Genomic DNA, 15,102 nt, shown 5'->3' on the forward strand with positions numbered 1-15,102 from the left:
CAAGGAGTAAGCGTCTTTTAATTTCATGGCTGCAGTCACCATCTGTAGGGATTTTGGAGCCCAGAAAAATAAAGTCTGACACTGTTTCCACTGTTTCCCCATCTATTTGCCATGAAGTGATGGGACCAGATGCCATGATCTTCATTTTCTGAATGTTGAGCTTTAAGCCAACTTTTTCACTCTCCACTTTCACTTTCATCAAGAGGCTTTTTAGTTCCTCTTCACTTTCTGCCATAAGGGTGGTGTCATCTGCATATCTGAGGTTATTGATATTTCTCCCAGCAATCTTGATTCCAGCTTGTGCTTCTTCCAGCCCAGTGTTTCCCAGCTGAATAGAGGATAATTCAGCATATTACTGGGGCAAAGGTCAGCAGAGTCCAAGCTTTAGCTAATGGAAGTCATGAGGGTCAGAAAAGGTCAGCGTCTTCCTTCCTTAGGTTGTGACCAGTCTGGGTCTTCCATCTGGGTGAGGGGACTTAAGCGTCTGTAGAATAGCTCAAAGATTTGTGTCAAATTATATAGATAGATATACAGATACACCTTGAGAAAGAACTAGGACTACTTTATAGCTTAACTGTTGTTTCTTGATTGCTTTTCTTCTGTTTCTAAACACCTTTGTTCCCTTGAGATCATTAGTTACATCACAAAATGGCTTAGGCCAAAAATGGCTTCTCTTATGTCCAGAAAGCCATGCCTGGTTTTCTTTCTCTGGAGACCCTCTATACTATCTGCTTACAGGCTTAATTAAAATTAAAAATTTCTGCTCTGTGAAAAACATCTCTGTATTTAAGAGAATGCAAGTCCAAGACACAGACTGGGAGAAAATATTTGCACAACATATATCTAATAAAAGATTTGTATCCAAAATGTGCAAATAACTTTTAAAACTTACTAATGGAAAACAAACAATCCAATTTAAAAATGGGCAAAGGATCAGAACAGTGACCTAACCCCAATTCCATACACAGACAGCAAACAAGCATATGAAAACATTTAACATCAGATCATTAGGAAACTGCAACTTTATACAACAATGTGATATGACTACACATTTATTAAAATAGCTGAAATACAAAATACAAAAAATGGTGTTGAAGATATAGAGAAACAGGAACTCTTAATACTGACAATGATAATGGTATAGTCACTTTGGAAGAGAGTTGAGGAGGTTCTTACAAAGGTAAACATTGTCTTACCATAAAATCAGTAATCATGCTCCTTGATCTTTACTGAAATGAGTTGAAAACATACATTCACACAAAAAAACCTGCATAAGAATATTTATAGAATTTTTATTCATTTATAGCATTTTTATTCATAATTCCCAAAACTTGGAAACAACCAAGATATCAGTGAACAGGTGAATAGATTTAATAGATGAATAGATGGCATCCAGTCCCATCACTTCATGGCAAATAGATGGGGAAATAATGGAAACAGTGGCAGACTTTATTTTGGGGGGCTCCAAAATAACTGCAGATGGTGACTGCAGCTATGAAATTAAAAGATGCTTACTCCTTGGAAGGAAAGTTATGACCAACCTAGACAACATATTAAAAAGCGGAGGCATTACTTTGCCAACAAAGGTCCATCTGGTCAAGGCTATGGTTTTTCCAGTAGTCATGTATGGATGTGAGAGTTGGACTATAAAGAAAGCTGAGCACTGAAGAATTGATGCTTTTGAACTGTGGTGTTGGAGAAGACTCTCGAGAGTCCTTTGGACTGCAAGGAGATCCAACCAGTCCATCCTAAAGGAGGTCAGTCCTGAATACTCATTGGAAGGACTGATGTTGAAGCTGAAACTCCAATACTTTGGCCACCTGATGTGAAGAGCTGACTCATTTGAAAAACCCTGATGCTGGGAAAAATTGAAGGCAGGAGGAGAAGGGGACGACAGAGGATCAAATGGTTGGATGGCATCACCAACTCAATGGACATGAGTTTGAGTAAACTCTGGTAGTTAGCAATGGACAGGGAGGCCTGGCGTGCTGCAGTCCATGGGTCACAAAGAGCTGGACACAACTGAGCGACTGAACTGAACTGAATAGGTATAAAAATAACAACAACAGCAACAACAACAAAAACCACCAGGACATGTATCCAATGGAATATTATTCAGCAATAATAAATGAGGGATAGATCCACCAAAAAAAAAAAAATGAAAGAAACTTTAATGCATATTGCTAAGTCAAGTCTGCCGATTTGAAAAGGCTATAAAATGATTCTAATTATATGCCATTCTGGAAAAAGCAAAACAATAGTAGAGACAGTATAAAGATCAATGGTGACCAAGTGTTCAGCCAGAGGAAAGGAAGGATGAATAGATGGCTCGCAGGAAGTTTCAGAGCAGTGAAACTATTCTGTATGTATGATACTGTAATGTGGCTACAAGACTTGAACTTTTCAAAACCTGTAGAACTGTACAACACAAAGACTGAACCCTAATATAAACTAGGGACTTTAGTTCATATTTATGTCTTTGGCAAGGCAGTATTTATTTTAACAATGTAAATGAATGCATGGAAAAATTGTAGAAGGAAACAGAGGATCAATTTTGCAAGTTAAGGAAAGATTTCCTAAAGAAGTTTCATAAAGCGCATACCATAAAGGAAAAGAATTGAAAATATTAAAATTTAAAACTTTATGAAATTAATTGGCTAGTCATAAAAAGACATATTAATTGACAACACATAAAAAAGATAAAAGATAATTGTGACATATATCCTCAAAAAAGGGCTAATATTCTGAATATCACTAATCAATAAGAAAGTCGTCACCCAAGAGAAAATGAATGAAGAATATTAATTTTCAGAAGAGAAAATCCAAACAGGAAATAAACATCAAAATATACTTCTATAACTAATAAGCAATGCAAGTTGAAACAACGAGACATCATTTTATTTCCATCCATTAGACTGGGAAAAATTTTAAATTCTTACAGTGCCAAGTGTACATTACTGGTAGGAAGGTGAAATATTAAAAAAATAAAAATGAAAAAAAAAACCTATGGAGAGCAATTTTGCAGTATTTATTAAGATGAATATAAGCGTTCTTTGCCATCCACCAACTTCAATTCCAGATATATACAAAAATCTCACATATGTACATGAGAAAGTGTGTAAAGAATGTACATGCAAGTATGCCAAGTCGTTTTAGTTGTGTCTGACTCTGTGACTCCATGGGCTGTAGCCTGCCAGGTTCCTCTGTCCATGAGATTCTCCAGGCAGGAATACTGGAGTGGGTTGCCATCCCCTCCTCCAAGCTGTCCCTCAGTCAACATGTACTTGGATAAATGATAGATAGATGGATAAATAGACAAGTAGAAATATCCTACAGCAGAATCATGACAGCAGGTGGAATACATCCATCTACTTATACATACATTAGGAGACAACAATGTCCATAGAAGTCAGAGGTCAAGCTGTAGCTTTAAGGACCCAATAGCAACAGTGCCTCTGGATAGTTTGCAAATAGCTGCCTTCTCTGTCTCCTCTCTTCCCCTGTTTTTATCTCTAGTCTGCTTCTAATTGTCTGTTTTTGCTTTCTTGTGATTTCTCCCTACTGGTTTCTTTCCATGGGTTCCCTATCACTCAGAGCTTACTCAACAGTTGTTCCCAAAAAGGTCTTTCCATTGCTTCCTTTATCATAATAACCTGTTTGATTTTTTTATATATAACTTGTCACTATGTAAGTTATCTCAAAATCAATGTATTAACTTTTTTAGTAGCTACCTTGGTAGCACAGTGTTAGCCCTAAAAGAGCAAATCCACAGTCTCTCTTGTCTACTGCCCCTTCCACTACGTAGAATAGTGCCTAGAAAATAAAAGGTACTTAATGAACAAATGCTTGAGTTCACCTCATTAGCTCCTGAAACACCCAGTCACAGATAAGAATAGCATTAGCCAGGGGCTTAATTAGCTGGAGTTGGTGATGGACACAGAAGCCTGGCTGTGCTGAAGTTCATGGGGTTGCAAAGAATCAGGCACGACTGAGCAACTGAACTGAACTCATAGAGTACTCTGATCATGCTGAGCTATGGATCTATGTTTTTTCCAGTAGTCATGTATGGATGTGAGAGTTGGATTATAAAGAAAGCTGAGTGTCAAAGAATTGATGCTTTTGAACTGTGGCGTTGGAGAAGACTCTTGAGAGTCCCTTGGACTGCAAGGAGATCTAACAAGTCCATCCTAAAGGAAATCAGTCCTGAATATTCATTGGAAGAACTGATGTTGAAGCTGAAACTCCAACACTTTGGCCACCTGATGTGAAGAAGTGACTCATTGGAAAAGACCCTGATGCTGGGAAATATTGAAGGAGAGAGGAGAAGGGGACAACAGAGGATGAGATGATTGGATGGCATCACCGACTCAATGGATATGAGTTTGAGTAAACTCCAGAAGTTGGTGATGGATAGGGAGGCCTGGTGTGCTGCAATCCATGGGGTCGCAAAGAGTCGGACACAGCTGAGCAACTGAACTGAACTGAACTGATCACGCTGAACTTTCCTGTCTCTGTCCTCTTCCTAGGTCATAGGCCAGCCCATAAATTATCTTTGGCTTTGGAAAAATTCCTTAGCTTCAGGGCATCATTAAAATTGTTCAGCTTGTAAAATAGAAGTGAAGGTATAACAGCAATATAACATTCCAACAAACTTTAGTCCCCCTCCAGTATTTAGCATTACGTTGTGGCCTTCCAATACTTGTGAAGATCTGTCTTCTATCTCTGCTTCTTGAAATCGGATTCATTCTTCAGAGCTTAACCTCCAGCAACCATCTTCACAGAGTTTAGCTAGATTTTCCCAATCTAATTTTACTTTTATCCCTTTTATGCATCCATTCAGTTCAGTTCAGTTCAGTCACTCAGTCGTGTCTGACTCTTTGTGACCCCATGAATCACAGCACACCAGCATCTACTAGAACACTTTAAAAATTCTGCCTTGTGCCACCTGTATTGTAGACTTAAGTCATAAAGATTATGCAACACATAAAAGACTAGTAAAATATTTATAACTTGCTACATAATAAACATTTTATATGAGGGAATAAAAGGACTACTGAATATACATCCAGAGGCTCTAGTCATAAATATTTTAATTACAGTGGAGTTAACCTTAGTTACCAGAGTAATGGGTTCAATCCCAGGCTTGGAAAGATCTTCCTGAAGAAGGAAATGGCAACCCATTCCAGTACTCTTGCCTGGAAAATCCCATGAACGGAGGAGCCTGGTAGGCTACAGTCCATGGGACTGCAGAGTCGGACACAACTGAGCAACTTCACTTCACCAGAGTAATAACGCAAAGAATTCACAGAAGAAAATATTCTGTGAAACAAGATCATGTGGGCATATCTAATCGCTAGATCATCCACCAGATTCAACACGTGTTTAAGAAGAAATCACTCTTGTACACCTACCAGAGAATCAGGATTCATTAATGCTATCATAGACTGAACTGAAAATTTAGAAATTCAAAACATCTGTGACCCCTCTTTCATATTCAAGGACAGGCATGCTCCACACACCTGCTCCTTCTCTTAAAAAAAAAAAAAAAAAGAGAGAGAGAGAAAAACAAGACCCTCTAGGTGTTTGGATTTTCAGATGCTGCATAAAAATGAAGCTGCCCCTGTTCTTCACTTTACAACTTTAAGATAGCCTAAGGGAGCTGGCCATCTATAAAACCACTGCAACAATCACATGTGTGCTCAGTTTTAAAAGCTAATAAATATTTAACTCTATAAAACATGTCTATTGGTGCTTGTTCTAGCTTGCTTCTTTCTCCTGTTCCTAGAATCGGATTATAACTATTTCATATAATAGGTTAATTCCTTAATAGCAAGAATTCTATCATTTTCCTCTTAATAGCCTCGATGGTGTCAAGAGTGTCTTGCATACTGTAAATTACAATTGTGGATTTAGTAGAACAGAGAAATATTTCAAATGATTCTGAATTATAAGAATCTAAAATATGTAAGCGGGGAAAATGTTGTTAAAGATATATGGGTAATGAGAGGGAATGTACCTTACCAAATATTGAATCATATTATAAAGCTATAAGTTGTGAGGCTGGCACTGGAATATACAGATCCCAAAAAGAAAAATCCATGTGTAAATGGGTATTTAGATGTAATAAACTTTAATAGTTTAAATCAGTGGGAGAAGGCAAATTAATTAAAAAATAATGTTGAGATCATATTTCTCACAGAATTTGTTAAAATTCTGCGTTTATTATTTTTATTTATTTATTTCCTTTTGGATTTTTTTGGCCATGCAGTGTGGCTTGCAGGATTTTAGCTGCCCCACCAGGCCTTGAACCTGGGCCCCTGACAGTGAAAGCATGGAGCCCTAACCACTGGACAGCCAGGGAATTCCCTATTATTGTTATTTAAGTGATATTAATTAAAAGTTCATAAGTCCTGATCAATATTTCATCTTTTGTTGCTGTTGTTCAGTCACCAAGTAGTGTCCGACTCTTTGTGACCCCCGTGGACTGCAGCGCACCAGGCTTCCCTTTCATCTTTAATTCTATATAAATCACAGCCAAGAACATCATTTTAAAAATGAAGAAACAGGGAATTCCCTGGGGGGCCAGAGTTTCGCTGCTGTTGGACCAATCAGGGAACTGTAAGATCCCACAAGCCACGTGATGAGACCCAAAAAAAGGGAGAAACATATTTAGCTTAATTAAATCCTGTGTTTTTATTAATCCATTTTTCCAGGACTTTGCTGATGATTGCCATTTAACAGTCACTTAATTATTTCTTGAATAATAAAATGGTGACAGGCTAAATATGTTCTGCATTATAGTTTAAAACAATTTTTTCAGACCCCTAAGGTACACTGAATCACTCTATGTTGTTTTTAGTACCATTCCAACTTTCTCCCAAATGCACCCAAGAGTTTAAATACCAATTCCCAAATTAAACATTTAATATCTCTATTTTCATGCTTATTCAGTCCTTATAAGAAGTGTTTGAAACTGTGTTTTAATAGTTGGAAATCAGGATTTCAGAGCAATCATGTTATGCACACAAACTCAGTTCAGTTCAGTTCAGTCGCTCAGTCGTGTCCGACTCTGCAACCCCATGAACTGCAGCACGCCAGGCCTCCCTGTCCATCACCAACTCCCTGAGTCCACCCAAACCCATGTCCATCAAATCGGTGATGCCATCCAACCATTTCATCCTCTGTTGTCCCCTTCTCCTCCTGCCCTCAATCTTTCCCAGCATCAGGGTCTTTTCAAATGAGTCAGCTCTTTGCATCATGTGGCCAAAGTATTGGAGTTTCAGCTTCAACGTCAGTCTTTCCAATGAATACCCTGCTGCTGCTGCTGCTAAGTCGCTTTAGTTGTGTCCAGCTCTGTGGGACCCCATAGACGGCCTCCTACCAGGCTCCCCTGTCCCTGGGTTTCTCCAGGCAAGAACACTGGAGTGGGTTGCCATTTCCTTCTCCAGTGCATGAAAGTGAAGTCACTCGGTTGTGTCCAACTCTTAGCGACCTCATGGACTGCAGCCTACCAGGCTCCTCCGTCCATGGGATTTTCCAGGCAAGAGTACTAGAGTGGGGTGCCATTGCCTTCTCCGAATGAATACTCTACAAAGGTCTAATGTCTACTACTTGTGGGCCTACAGCATTTGAAAAATACAGCAAGTAAGAACCAGTCTCTCCAAGTTCAGACTCTACTCTATCTTGTTCCAAAGGATGAAACTTTGCTTTCTAGCTCTTAAAGCATATTATACAGATACTGGAGACATATCGAAGGGGCTGAAAGGATTTGAGCTTTGCAGCTAGATGATACTACTGCCGAATTTGAGCAATGTACTTAATCTCCTTTAACCTCAGTTTTCCCATCTGCAAAACAGTGATAATAACAGAGATGCCAAAAAGATGTAAATAGATGATTATCCAATCTTCAAGATAATGCCTGGTCCCAGTAAGGGCTCAAATATGTGTTGAGCCCTTATTTAAGTTTTTTATCTGGATTAAATGAAGACTCAGTGGACATCAGGTTGAGCAAACTCTGGGAGGGAAACCTGGTATGCTGCAGTCCATGGGATTGCAAAGAGTCACACACAACTTAGCGACTATACAACAACAACATAATAATTCAGTCAGTTCAGTTCAGTCGCTCAGTCGTGTCCGGCGACCCCATGAATCACAGCACTCTAGGCCTCCCTGTCCATCACCAACTCCTGGAGTTCACTCAAAGTCACGTCCATCGAGTCGGTGATGCCATCCGGCCAATATCCTATGTAGTCCCCTTTTCCTCCTTCCCCCTAATTAGCTATTATTAAATGAGATGGTGCTATTATTATTTGACTATAAAAGATAAACGACCTTCTTAGCTTAATCCAGGAACATTATCACAATGCTTAAACCTTAGTTCAGTAAAGGGATTTCAAAATCTATAACTAAGTTATGGTTTGGAGGTCTGCCTAAACTAATGAAATCTTTTTTCTTTCCTTGGGAGAGGTGTATCAGGTGCTGCTGCTGCTGCTGCTAAGTCGCTTCAGTCCTGTCCGACTCTATGCGACCCCATAGACGGCAGCCCATCAGGCTCCCCTGTCCCTTGGATTCTCCAGGCAAGAACACTGGAGTGGGTTGCCATTTCCTTCTCCAATGCATGAAAGTGAAAAGTGAAAGTGAAGTCGTTCAGTCATGTCCAACTCTTAGCGACCCCGTGGACTGCAGGCTACCAGGCTCCTCCATCCGTGGGATTTTCCAGGCAAGAGTACTGGAGTGGGGTGCCATTGAGGCACTAGAAGAGAATATTCTGGGGGAAGGGTAAGGAGAGTATCAAGGACCTACTTTCTCTGGCCCTTTGTAATCCACTAGGCTGCTCAGGTTACTCGCCTTTTCTTCCCTTTGTATATTTTAAAGCTGCTCTGAGTAACAGGACCCGGAAAGGGAGTACAATAGCCGGGAATGAGGAGTGATGCAGTAACTGGCGGCTCACTGATAACATCTGCCAGGCTCCTACGACCTGAGCGGAGCAATGGGGCCATTATTTTGCAGGACTGAAAGGTAACGACAGAGGATGAGATGGTTAGATGGCATCACCGATTCAATGGACATGAGTTTGGGTAAACTCCGGGAGTTGGTGATGGACAGGGAGGCCTGGCGTGCTTTGGTTCATGGGGTCGCAGGGAGTTGGACACGACTGAGCGACTGAACTGAACTGAACTGATGGGTAATGAAAATTCTGAAGACTGCTGAAAAGTGACGAACAAGCCTTTTTAAGGAAGGTGGGCAGAATGTCACCCTATTAATGGTAAACTAGTGAGATAAACCAGGAGTCCTAGGTGACTACTAAATAACAGATTCTTAAGCCATCCAAAAATAGACATCTGGAAGAGCCTTAATAGGAAAGGCAAAATTCTGATGGCTCAAAGAGAACATAGCCTACTGTACTAATTAATTAACTTTCATAATGGTGTCAGGCCATAATGAGGAAACACTGAATTTCACCTATTTGGAATTTGGGAAGATGTGGTTCTTTCTTCTTATCAACACGTTAGGATTATATAGATCCAGTCCTTTAAATTCAGTATTATAAATTAGAAAGAAATTTGACTGAAAATCTTATCCAAGTGGTTAAAACTATCACGGATGGTGAAATGTGCCAGGTAGGCTACTTGAGGATCATGTCTAGAGTCTTGTGGTTTTTTTTTTTAAATACACTTACATATGACAAGTATTGTAGAAAACCAGTAGGAATTTCTACCCACTCCCATACCCTTGAGTTAGTGCTCAGTGATAATAATACCCAAACCAAGGTACAAATGGGGCTTCCCTGATGGCTCAGTGGTAAAGAATGTGCCTGCCAATGCAGGAGACACAGGGTCAATCCCTGGGTCGGGAAGATCACCTGGAGAAGGAAATGGCAACCCACTCCAGTATGAGAAATCCCATGGGCAAAGGAGCCTGGCAGGGCTACTGTCCATGAGGTAGCAAATTAGCAACTGAAACAACGACTACAATAAGGTACAAATATATTAGAGGTGGCTAATACACAGACATTCATACAGAAGAAATAAAAATTTGGGTTAGGGAGAAAAGAGGAAGGAGCAAAATGTATTTTTTAAAATGTGTAAATAATGTAAAGTGTTCTAATTGGACATGACAAGGATATGAAATATATATTTATTTAGGTACAAACTAAAAAAAGAAAAAAGTTTTAAAAAATATTTATTGTTTGGCTGTGCTGGGTCCTCACTGTTGTGTTCAGGCTTTCTCCATTTGCAGCGAGTGGGGGCTACGCTCTAGCTGTAGCGGCTTCTCTTGTTGCAGAGTGGTCTCAGCAGTTGCAGTGCATGGGCTTAGTTGCTTTGAGGCATGTGCATCTTCCAGGACCAGGAATTGAACCCCAGTCCCCAGCACTGGCAGGCAGATTCCTATCCACTGTACCACCAGGAAAGTCCCAAATTATTTTTCAATATTAATTATATCTTGAGTCGTTTACAAAATAATAAACATTAAAATAGGATGCATGCCAAATAATACAAAATCAAAATTATTAGCCTGAGATTAAAAAGAAGGGCCCAACATTAAGAGGCAAATGAATAGTCTTCCAAACGAAAACTAAGTCAAAAAGGAACTTAAAAATACAGTAACAATTTGGGAAATAATTGATATGAAAACAGTGTTGCAAGATAGACCTCTGCTAAATCAGAACTCGGACTTGTAAATTAATTTATGATTTTGTGTTTTATCATCAAAATTAAAAAAGAGAAAATAAGCACTGTAGTTTTCATTTAAAAAATACCCCAAGGAGGGGAAGAGGAGGGGTGGGCACACATCCCATAAAATCAACCTCTCTTTCAGCTCAGCCAAGGCTTTCTTAGCTGTAATAGAATATGCAAATATAAATGGGATTCTTACTGCTGCTGCTGCTAAGTCGCTTCAGTCGTGTCCGACTCTGTGCGACCCCATAGATGGCAGCCCACCAGGCTCCCCAGTCCTGGGATTCTCCAGGCAAGAACACTGGAGTGGGTTGCCATTTCCTTCTCCAATGCGTGAAAGTGAAAAGTGAAAGGGAAGTCGCTCAGTCATATCTGACTCTTAGCAACCCCATGGACTGCAGCCTACCAGGCTCCTCCGTCCATGGGATTTTCCAGGCAAGAGTACTGGAGTGGGTTGCCACTGCCTTCTCCAAAATGGGATTCTTAGGTACATCCAATAACTAGTTTGGGAGGAAAAAAAATGTTTAAATTGTATTGGCAAGTCAGACAAAAGGATAAATTATCCAGGAATAAAGATGTGTAAGAAAGCTTTTCCTATAGTGCATACTTACTTTTTTAAACTATAAAATATTAACATGTATAAAGAAAAATCCAGTATTTTTTTTTCTCAGTAAGAGAAAAACATCTGCAGTAATTATCAATAACATAATCAGATAGCATTAACTCTAATAACAATAGCTCCAGATTTTTGGTTAAAAGTAATTTAATCAACATGGCAATTGAGGGATTTTCCAGGGGTCCAGTACTTAGGACTAAACACTTCCACTACCAAAGACCCAGGCTCAATCTCTGGTTGGGGAACTAAGATCCCACAAGTCACAAAACCAAACCAAAGAAAACAAAACAGCAACTGAACAGAATGACAAAGTGGTCAAAACATATTTCCAGTAACCTTAAATTTCACACACATGATGCCCTGTTTCACAATTTCTTCATACATTCATACATCTCTTAAAATTTTTGCCTGTTTCAGAATTTTTTCAGATTATTTTTGCTTTTCTTCCCAAGTATTTACTGCTAATTATACTACTCTGAGCTATTTAAAATAATGAAGTTGGAAAGTAACCTAAATATTCAAAACTTGTTTGAATATGCCTGTGTAGCATAAATTTATGCAATCATAAATTAAAATGTAGTTTCAAAATTTTACATTTTGAGGGACTTCCTTGGTGGTCTAGTGGCTAAGACGCCACACTTCCAGGAGACCCAGGGTCAATCCCTTGTCAGGATCTAGATTCCACATGCCACCACTAAGACTCAGCACAGCCAAGTAAATAAATTAATTAAAATAATTTTTTAAATTTACATTTGGGAATGAAAGACAAAATGTAATGTATATAATGTGTTTTCAAGGTAAAGAATTGGGTGTGTGTGTGTCTTTGCAGGAGCAGAAAAGGAATTAGGAAGAAGCTGTTGCCTTAACAGGCTTCCCAGGCGGCACAGTGATCTTGCCAATGCAAGAGGTTCAGGTTTGATCCCTGGGTCTGGAAGATCCACTGGAGAAGGAAGTGGCAACCCCCTCCAGTATTCTTGCCTGGAGAAGTCCATGGACAGAGGAGCCTGGCCAGCCATAGTCCATGGGGTCACAAAGAGTCTAACATGACTGAGAGACTGAGCACACACACAGAGCCCCTGGATAAATGTTTAACTATCTGGTGCTGTACTGTTCGCTGTGTGCACATTGCTGTACAGCATATCTCTAGAGTTTTTTCATCTTTCATGACTGGGATTCTGTTGAACAGAAACCTCTCATTGTCCCCTTACCCTCATCAACTCCTGTCACCCTACTTTTTGCTTCTATGAATCTGACTGCTTTAGATACTTTATATAAGTGAATCCAAGTATTTGTCCTAATTTAGGGATTGGCTTATTTCACTCAACGTGATGTCCTCAAAATTCATGTGTTGTAGCGTATGACAGAATTTCCTTTTTTTTTTTTTTCTAAGTCTTTATTGAATTTGTTACAATATTGCTTTCATGTTTTGGCATGTGGGATCTTAGCAGCCTGATCAGGGATCTGAACTACATCCCCTGCATTGAAAGAAAGGTAAGTCTTAACAACCAGAACACCAGAGAAGTCTCCAGAATTTCCTTCTTTTTAAGACAATAATATTCCATTGTTTGGATATACATCATTTTCTTTACCCATTCATTCATCTGTGGACTTTTAGGTTTTTTTCTGTTTCTTCACTATTTGTGAATAATACTGCAATGAACATAGTGGCACAAATATCTATATGAGATCCTGTTTTCAATTCTTTTGAATAAATCCCCAGATAAGATTTCTGAATCATATTGTAGTTCTACTTAAAATGTTTTGAGGGGCATCCATGCCGTTTTCCATAGTGATTCCACCATTTTACATTCCCACCAACAGTGTACAAATATTCCAATTTCCTCACATCTTTACCAACATTTTTTTTTATAACGGCCATACTAACAAGTGTGAGGTGACATCTCATTGTAGTTTTGATGGCATTTCCTTGAAGATTAGTGATGATGAACATACTTTTATCCACTCATAGACCATTTTTATGTATTCCCTGGAGAAATATCTATTTATTAAGGCCTTAACCCATTTTTAAGTTGGGTTATTTGGGGTTTTGTTATTGACATGTAGGAGTTCTTCTTATATTTTGGATATCATTTCCTTTTCAGATATGTGGTTTGCAAATATTTTCTCTCAGTCCATAGGTTACTTTTCACTCTGTTGATTGCTTGCAGCACAAAAGCTTTCTATTTTGATGTGCTCCCATTTGTCTGTTTTTGCTTTTGTTTTCTGTGCTTTTAGTGACATATCCAAGAAATCATTGCCAAGACCAGTGTTAGAAAGTTTCCCCCCTAAGTTTTCTTCCAGCAATTTTATTTCTTTTCAAGTCTTATGTTTGTCTTTAACCCATTTTGTATTGATCTTGGTGGGTGTAAAGTAAGGGTCCAGTTTCAATTTTTTACATGTCCATATCCAGTTTTCTCATCATTTTTTGAATAGACTATCTTTTCCCCATTATGTACAATATGTCTTGGCACTTCTGTCAGAGTTGATTTCAATGTAAATACATGAGTTTATTTCTGGGTTCTCTATTCTATTCAACTGGTCTATATGCCTGTCTTTATGCCAATACCATGCTATTTCGAGTATTGTATTAATATTAATAGCTTTATAATATGTTTTGAAATGAAATGTGGGGTCTCCAGCTTTGTTCTTCTTTATCAAGATTGTTTTTGGCAATTTAGAGTCCTTTATGTTTCCATGTGAATTTCAAGATTTTTTTCAATTTTGCTAAATAAATTGAATTTGTTGAGTCTGAAAGGAAGGACTTTTTAGGTCACCTTAAATGACAGAAACAAAATATAATTACAGCATATGCTATTTTGTGTAATTTTCTCACACCACTAAACCTGTAGCAAAAATTTTTTAATTAATTTCTATTGAAATATAAATGAAAAGTAAAATTATAAGCTGTTTATTAGGGTACAACATGATGATTTGATATAGCCATTGACATTTTGATAGGGACTGCACTGAATCTGTAGCTTGCTTTGGGTAATATGGACATTTTAACCCTATTCATTCTTCCAATTCATGAAGGCAGGGTATATTTTGGTTTATTTATGTCTAACTTGTTTCAGCATTCTGTCATAATTTATTTATTCATTCTATTTCAGTAGTTTTTTTTTTCCAGATGCCTTGTTGTAATGAACATTTTGAGTAGTATCTTTCTGCATGTATCTTTTCTTTAATTTTGGATTACTTTTTATGATAGATTAAAAAAATAAAGATGACTGTGTCAAAGGCTATAACTATATTTAAGATTTGATTAATGATTGCTTTCCCAAAAGTCTTTTTCAAAGTACATTTCTATAAGTTAAGTACATGTTCATCCGCCTATATTGTTTAAGCCATGGAGATTTGAGGAACTGGATGTTGTTGTTTACTCACCAAGTCACATCCAATTTTTTTGTAACCCCATGGACTATAACCTGCCAGGCTCCTCACTCCTTGGGATTTCCCAGGCAGAAATACTGGAGTACGTTGCCATTTCCTACTCCAGGGGATCTTCCCGACCTAGGGATAGAACCTGTGTCTCCTGCTTTGGCAGGCAGATTATTTACCATTTTGCCACCAGCGAAACCTGGACTGTATGTTAACTGCAATAAAACCCAGTGTATCCTAAATATTGCTATGATTTACAAAGTTTTCTGATTACAGCACCAAAATGATTAAGCTTTTACATGGTTTTGAAACTTTATGGCAGAAGATAAAATCTAAATGTGAATCAGAAGCTTTGTGTTGGAGAGCTAGCAGAAATTTTATAAAGATTTCAAATGTCTTTTGGGAATTCTGAAATGGAAACTCAAGAGACTT

This window comes from Bos taurus, chromosome 5 (genome assembly GCF_002263795.3).
Source record: "Bos taurus isolate L1 Dominette 01449 registration number 42190680 breed Hereford chromosome 5, ARS-UCD2.0, whole genome shotgun sequence".
Classification (NCBI taxonomy): domain Eukaryota; kingdom Metazoa; phylum Chordata; class Mammalia; order Artiodactyla; family Bovidae; genus Bos; species Bos taurus.